This window comes from Protopterus annectens, chromosome 5.part1 (genome assembly GCF_019279795.1).
Source record: "Protopterus annectens isolate FY-2018-M chromosome 5.part1, PAN1.0, whole genome shotgun sequence".
Lineage (NCBI taxonomy): Eukaryota > Metazoa > Chordata > Ceratodontiformes > Protopteridae > Protopterus > Protopterus annectens.
In genome coordinates this window covers 123,928,666-123,936,087 of record NC_056736.1, presented here as the reverse complement: position 1 = coordinate 123,936,087, position 7,422 = coordinate 123,928,666, and positions in this window count along the sequence as shown.

The window sequence follows — 7,422 nt, the reverse complement described above, 5'->3', positions numbered from 1 at the left end:
CATATTCTACAGCAGGTTTGTATTGTTTTCTGTAATTGTGGCACACTGGTGTTGCTGGACTGTCTCTATATAGTGGTTGTAATAGCACATTGCTATTTCTTTGGCAGTGGCTTTATGACATAGTAGTGGGAGGTTGCCCATAGAGGGCACACCACAGTACACTGCAGTTCTGGGTGTGGGAACATACATAAGTTCATAGGTTCAAAGGCTGGTACTAGGCTATCGGCCCTAGGGCCTATACAATCCTAGCCATAACAATTCCCTGGATATTTCTTACCACAATATTTACTTCCCCGGACCACTGTCTAGCAGGGTGACTGATGTGATCCCCATGGTGGCTTTCCTATCTTGCATTCAATCATCAAGGTTCCTTATGAAGAGGGCCATGGAGGTGCTATGCTTGACATGTATGGGCAGTCTATTCCAGAGTATAGGGAGTCTCTGGGTCAGGAACCTATCCCTCCAGCATGTATTGTTCATTGTGATGACAAGGTTTAGATACCAGAAGCATGTGGCTCTGAGTGATTGGGATTTCTTTAAGTAGAGCATGTCCAACAGCTCAGGGTTTGATATGGCCTTGTATGTTAAGCAGAGATCACCTCTGTGTAGACGATATGCCACAGAGTATAGCTGGAGTTTTTAGACGGCAAGCATAGGACATCTGCTTTAGGCCTGTGATTCTTTTAGTGAGGTATTTCTGCGGCCTTTTCAGCTGTTGCAGATGTCTTGTGAGGTACATACCAAATGGGGTGTTGTACTCTATAATGGGTCTAATGAGGGATGAGTACAGTGGGACAATAACCTCCTTTTTTCTGAATGAAAATCCCTTAGTGATGAGGTGTGCCACATAGAAGGATTTCCTGACTGTTATGGTGATGTGGTTATCAAAGGTGAAACCACTGTCCACCTGTGTCCCTAAGTCTCTCATCACACTTTTGGTGTTTAGTGTACTGCCACCTATGTGGTAATTCATGGGTAAATGTTTTTTTTACAAAGGGGATAACTATACATTTCTTGGCATTAAGCTTGACCCCATGGCTCTGGCACCAAATATCTGTTTCTGTAAGGCTCTTTTATAGAATATCCATATCATTTGGGGATTCAGTAATGGCTCCCAGTTTGCTGTTATCTGCACACTTTGTTAGCCAGAGTCCCTTAGTGTTGGCCTGTACTTCAGAGAAGTAGATGCCAAACAAGAGGGGTCCCAGGACTGAACTATGTGGTACTCCACTTGTCACTTGTCTGGAGCTGGATTTGGAGTCAGCTACTTTTACAGTCTGGGTTCTGTCAGTAAGCCAGTTGGCAACCCATCGAGTGACATAGGGATTTATGCCCAGCTTAGTAAGTTTATCTATGATTCCAGAGTGGGGGATGGTGTTGAAGGTCTTGGCGAGGTCCAGATAGGCTGTGTAGACTGCCTTACCCTCGTCCACAGCTCTGGAGACTGATTCGAAGAAGTTAATCAGGTTCAGGAGACAAGATCGGCCATTCATGAACCCAAACTGGGTGGGGTCCAGTGTTTGAAGGTTGCCATTGTCTTTGTTTATGTTCCATGATAATGCGTTTCATGTCCTTGCAAATCAGGCTCATCAGACTGATGGGATGGTAGTTCCTGGGATCCAAGGTGGATCCCCCCTTGTGCAGTGGGATAACTGTAGCTGTGTGCCACTGAGTGTGCACGAAGCCTGAGGTGAGGGTATGATTAAACATGACACATAGGTGAGTTGCCAGTTCATTTTTTAGTTCATGTAGAACGCAGCCCTGGATGTCATCTGGTCCCATGGATGCTGCATTCTTAGCTTTAGAGAGTGTGGTTTCTACCTGTGTGGCCGTGTTTACCAGAATTTGGCAATATTTTGGTACTGAGATGGGTCCTTTAGGGAGTGAGAGGAAGGTGAAGTTTGCACTAAATTGATCTGCCAGGATATTGGCAATATCCTTGGGATCAGTATATTTAATGCCATTCTGTTGTAGCTCAGAGCATATCTGAGCATTGCCATTTAGATTCTTGACATAACTATAGAATGCCTTGTGGTTGTCTTTGGAATCATTGGCAATTTTATTTTCATAACTAGCCTTGGAGGATTTTATGAGGGATCTTAGCTTCTTACTGAGGCTGATAAGGGAGTTTTTTGCATCCTGGTATTTTCCTCTTTTTTGAAACAGCTTCTTTCTTCTGTTGTATAGTTTGTTTATGGCAGGGGACCACCTGATTGGCTTCCTTTTTTTAGAGGAGAGCATCTTGGTTCTATTTGGGATGGCACAATTCATGCACGAGTGGATGTGCTCATACAGTGGCTTAGTGTAGGATTCAGCAGTCGAACTTTCAGCTCCCATCTGCATGGGTGTCATGAATTTGCCACTTCAGACTTGAGTAGCATGTAGTTGGCTTTGGAGAAGTTTTTTACGGAGGTTTCCTTAATGGGGGGGGGGGGGTGAGATGTGGATTTCAAGGGTGATTTGCTTATGGTCAGGCCTGAACAATGAGGGGTTGACCACATATGTGGAGCATCTATCTCCCATGTTGGTAATGACCAGGTCTAGGATATTGGAGCTCTTGGTGGGACAATGGATTAGTTGATCCAGGGCATTGGAATTTATGAATTCCAAAAACCGTTGGGAAATGGTGTTGGTACCCGAGTAGTTTTCCCAGTTAATGGCAGGGTAGTTGAAATCACCTAGTATTAGGGTGTTTGGTTGTATCTTAATATTTTCCAGTATGTTTAGGAAGGTGTAGTGAGAATCTTGGGGTATGGTGGGGGATCTGTAGCAAGATACAATTTGGATTGCAATCTTACCTAGTGTTAGTTGCACTTGGAGAATTTTGGATGCTTTGTGTTGGGTAACTAGCCTGGAGGTGTGAATATCCTTGGTGAATATGGACACTCCTCTACCTTTAGTGTTTTGGTCTTGGTTTGGTGGCTGAAAAGTGTGGCAAGAATTGTAGCCTGGTATTGCAGAGATGCTCTCTGGATCCTTGAAACAGGTCTCATTTACTGCACAGATATCGATGTTCTCCATTTTTAGGAGTGCCTCGAGAGAGTGCATTTTGAGGTTTGGACTTCTAGCATTGTGTAGCATTACCTTCAGATTTTGCATGCTTGTATCTGTTATGGTGGTGGTTTTGTCCATTGAACCTTGCCTAAAAAAGGCACTATAGGGGTGGCAAGAGCTTTAATCAGTAACATGAATCCCAGGGTGACAGGTGCAGACCGTCTCTGGTAAAGTATCGTGGTTTGTCGATCATGTCGTCCCAGGCAGACAGATACTGGATCCCCTTTGAATGATACCAGAAGCTTAGCCAGTTGTTGAAGTCAATCATTTTGTCCTTATAGTGCGGTATCATTCTGGGTGAAGGCAGGATGCTACTCAGGGCTAGGGTCATACTTGCCTGGGCCACATGATCCGAGAGCTTTTCCATGTCTCTTTTTATGTAGTCCATGGAGGTACGTCTCAAATCATTCACTCCAACATGGACAATGACAGAGTCGTATTTGTACTTGCTGTGGAGTGACTTGAGTGCATGTGTTATGTGGCGGATCCTGGCAGCTGACAGGCAGCTGACTGTAATTTTCTCCTTTTTCAGCCTGGTGAGTGGGGCACTGGTGTACCTGACTATAGAGTCACCCATGACTAAATTGTTGCGTACATCGTCTTGCCTTATTGACTGTTGTTGGGTGGCACACTGGTGTTGTGTCACTTTGGTTGTGACTGGTGTTTGCTTTTCAGCTTTGGAGGTCCTTGTTGCTTGGGCAGGTTAATGTTAAGGGAATCCGCATATGTGCGTTTAGTGTTGCTATGTGTGGGTGTTGATAGTATGGGTTTTGAAGGGATATGTGTTGCTTGAGGTGTAGTGCAGGTGTTAACCTTCTCCTCTTGACTGTCCAGCACAATCTTGGCTGGAGAGAGAGCTTTGCTTCCAGTTTGGCTATGTAAGTGCATCTCTTGCAGATTATAGTGTTGGGTGGTAGGAGGATATGGTTGTCTGTGTACATGTGGCAGTTGCTGCATTGCCCCAGTATGCCCATATTTACCAGGTGGACAGGAGAAATCATCAGAAGCTGACCCTTGGACATGCCTGTTTAGGTGCTTTCTTGTAAAGTACAAGAGCTGTTTCCCTTACTTTTGCAAGGTACTTTGCAATTATAGGCTGTTTAGTGCCTACAATTAATTTCTCCTTATTAACAAGGAGAGTTGAGTGCTTGTATCAGTTTAAGGCTTCCTAGTGTGTTCCAACAGGTTCTAGAGCAAGTGGTAGTCACAGGGGTTCAGATTTTAGTGCTACTACTGGGAAACCAGCTAGTGCTAAGGGAAAATTTGAAGAGCAGACTTTATGGCACCTGGAATACTTTAACCATAGCCCAGCGGTGCTGCACAATGTGAAAAATGCTTAAACACACGCATTTTTAAGCCAGAAAGTTGAAAGGGATAGAAATCAGCCAAAAATGGCTACAATTACGATTTCAGAGCTGGAAACCACTCTTCTAGTGTTAGACAGGCAGTGCAATGCTCACCACTCCCACTGGTAAACAGTAGGACTTCCCTCTACCACAGCAAGGTCTGGATAACTCTGAACACAGAAAATAAAGTCCTGAAACCAGCAAAGCCTGGGATCTGGACTATACTAGCTACAAAAGGCAGGAAACTAGCAAAACAAGATAGTATTTATTTTTTTTTGGTTAAAACAGGCTAAACAATGAATAGTACACTAAATAAACACAGGAAAGGCTAGCCCTAAACAGTAAATACAATTAGAGCTCTATAAAATTAGCAATTTAAAACTTTTTAAATGAAGCAAGGCAAGTGCACAACTGAAAAACGATTTAAGAGGCATTAATACAGTAGAATAAAGTAGCTAGTCTACATATACAGAAATGTCTATATATACAGAAAAGCAGCTAAAACACACTAAAACAATTCAGATGCAGTGCAACCTAGAGCACTTGAGTTGTAGCAATATTAAGGCAAATACAGTTTTAATAAATGCACTAAAAATATACTCTATATTTCCAAAGTGTTTGAGAAGCACAGTCAGAACACAAGGATATTCAGATACTTTTTTTAAGAAAGGTGGAAAGGAGGAACAGTAGGAAAGAAACTAAGTGGGTCGGCCTTCTCATATGTTCTCTCCGTATTAGGTAGAATGAGCTAATGACACTAGACTGGGAGGAGTGTCCAAGATCAAATTTAGAGTAGGGGCAGGCAACTGCAAGGCCAGCAGGTATAAAGACAAGATGCCAATAGGGAGGGAGAGTGGGAGAACACTACAGAAATGTTTATCACAAGTGAGCCAATAGCTATGAAATACAGTACAAGTATGCAGTATACAATAAAATTGCTATAAATATCTAGAATATGCAATAACTACTACAAATAAGCAAAAAAAAACAGGCTATTTATTGCTATATATCACAGATCAGCTGCTCCTCCTCAGATGACTTTGGGTGTAATGGCTGAAACACTCAAGTTAAGTTCTTAACAGAAAGTTGAAACCTGAAACAACTTTAAAAAAAGCTCAAAATAACCAGTGAGGTGCTTTCTCCAAGCCGTAGCCCTGGCAACCCAACTAGACAATGACCATAAACACTAAACTCTCACTGAAGTGGGGGATAGTCTTTGCTAACTAAGATGGCCTGGACAATGAGCTCAGAAAACAGCCTCTAACAAACAACTAGGCCCACAACATAATCAGGAATATGGAGAATATTACAGCTACTACTTAAACTACAGCAGAATCAGTCCTGGAACACAAGGACATACCCCCGTAGTGCTACTAACTTGCTGGAATCCACACATGTAGTATGTTGCCAGACTGTGGGGTATGATGTGTGAGGGAGCAGTGGGTAGTGCAGGCCATTATGGGTGTGCTGAATCTATATCTAGTAGACGTCCATGTAACTGGTCCTGTAATGTGTTCCCCTTGTGTTGTCTTTCAGGAACCATGTACTGCAGATGACCTGTCCCCTTCTCTGATGCAGACAATGAGATAGCAGAGCATGCACTAAGGCAGCATCATCAGATGTTGTTGTCCAGGGGGAGGCATATTCATTAGCAATGGGCAGCATCGTGGGCAGATCTTGTGCAGGATGTCAATCATATTAGCTAGCAGGACAGGACCTATGAGCAGGTGGAATACAGAGCTACAGATATGGTGAAAGCTGCACAACAAAAGGCAGCTGATGTTGCTAGGGATAATGCCACCACCAGTGGAGGTCCTGCAGTGGTATAACCCCTCTCAGCCACAGAAGAATTCCTGGCAATCTTAGGAACACTCAACAGCTCCCAGGCATCCATCATGCCATACATCGTGGAGGTGGGTGCACAGTGTCCCCAGCAGAGGAGCATCCAGGTAAGCCTACTGTGTCCACTATTTTAATATTTTATCAGTCATTGTGGCAGGCTGTACATACCTGTACATGGGTGTCAGATCTATCTGCACTGGGGAAATGGGGATTAAGCTCAGTTGTTCACACATATTCTGACTCTCAGCAATACAGCCAGTAACAGTGGTTACTATACAAGTGGATATATGCACTTATTACCCTGTAGTGCTGTAACATATGGTGGTGCTGACAATACCTCTCTGTCACTCTTTCATAGATCCATCAGGATTTGCCCATGCCCCTGGTCTTGTACCTGGTTAGCATGATATTGTTGCCTTATGGGTCCTATATACCCTATGACAGTTAAGGACTGTCATATTGCACTATGTACAAATGTGTTTACCCATTTTAAAATATTCTTATGTACCATTCTGGAACAGCTGACTACAGTTCATAGACTGAGTAATCGCAGGTATGTATTTAAATGAAGATTAACACATTTGCACTTATAGTTATCACTACTACGCAGTCTGGTGTACATGAGAGAAGTAATCCAAGATGCTTGTTCAAACACAAAAGGTAGATGTTACATACCTGAAGCAGTGACACTAGTACTAGCATATCATTGTCAAGATAGGTGCACTGGGCTTAATGTGCAGTTCTATCATGTGTAGTGTCCTATTGCATAATTTACAGGTAAATTGTACTTGCAACTTTAACTGAATGTAGCTGATGTGCATGTTATAAAGGCTTTGACTTGTATGTGCATGTTGTTGTGAGGTTGTCTGTTGTGCATGGGAGTGGATATGAGAAGATGTGAGACTGGTAATGCAGTTGTGGGTCCTCATTTGAATAAGTCTGTGTGGATTACCATACATAAAAATGCAGGTAGTAATGTACTGCTTTGTCTTGGTTTTCACAGTGACTGGGAGAGTTGGAGTCTGTCCCCCTCACAACCTCATGTCAGTGTCTCATTGGACACTGATGATGGTGGTGCCATAGTGAGGCACAGGTGGGGTTGTTGGTGGCAGAATCTGTCCCAGAGGCTGACATCCTTCTTCTGCCCCCATTATCTCTGCACACAATCAGGATGCTCACA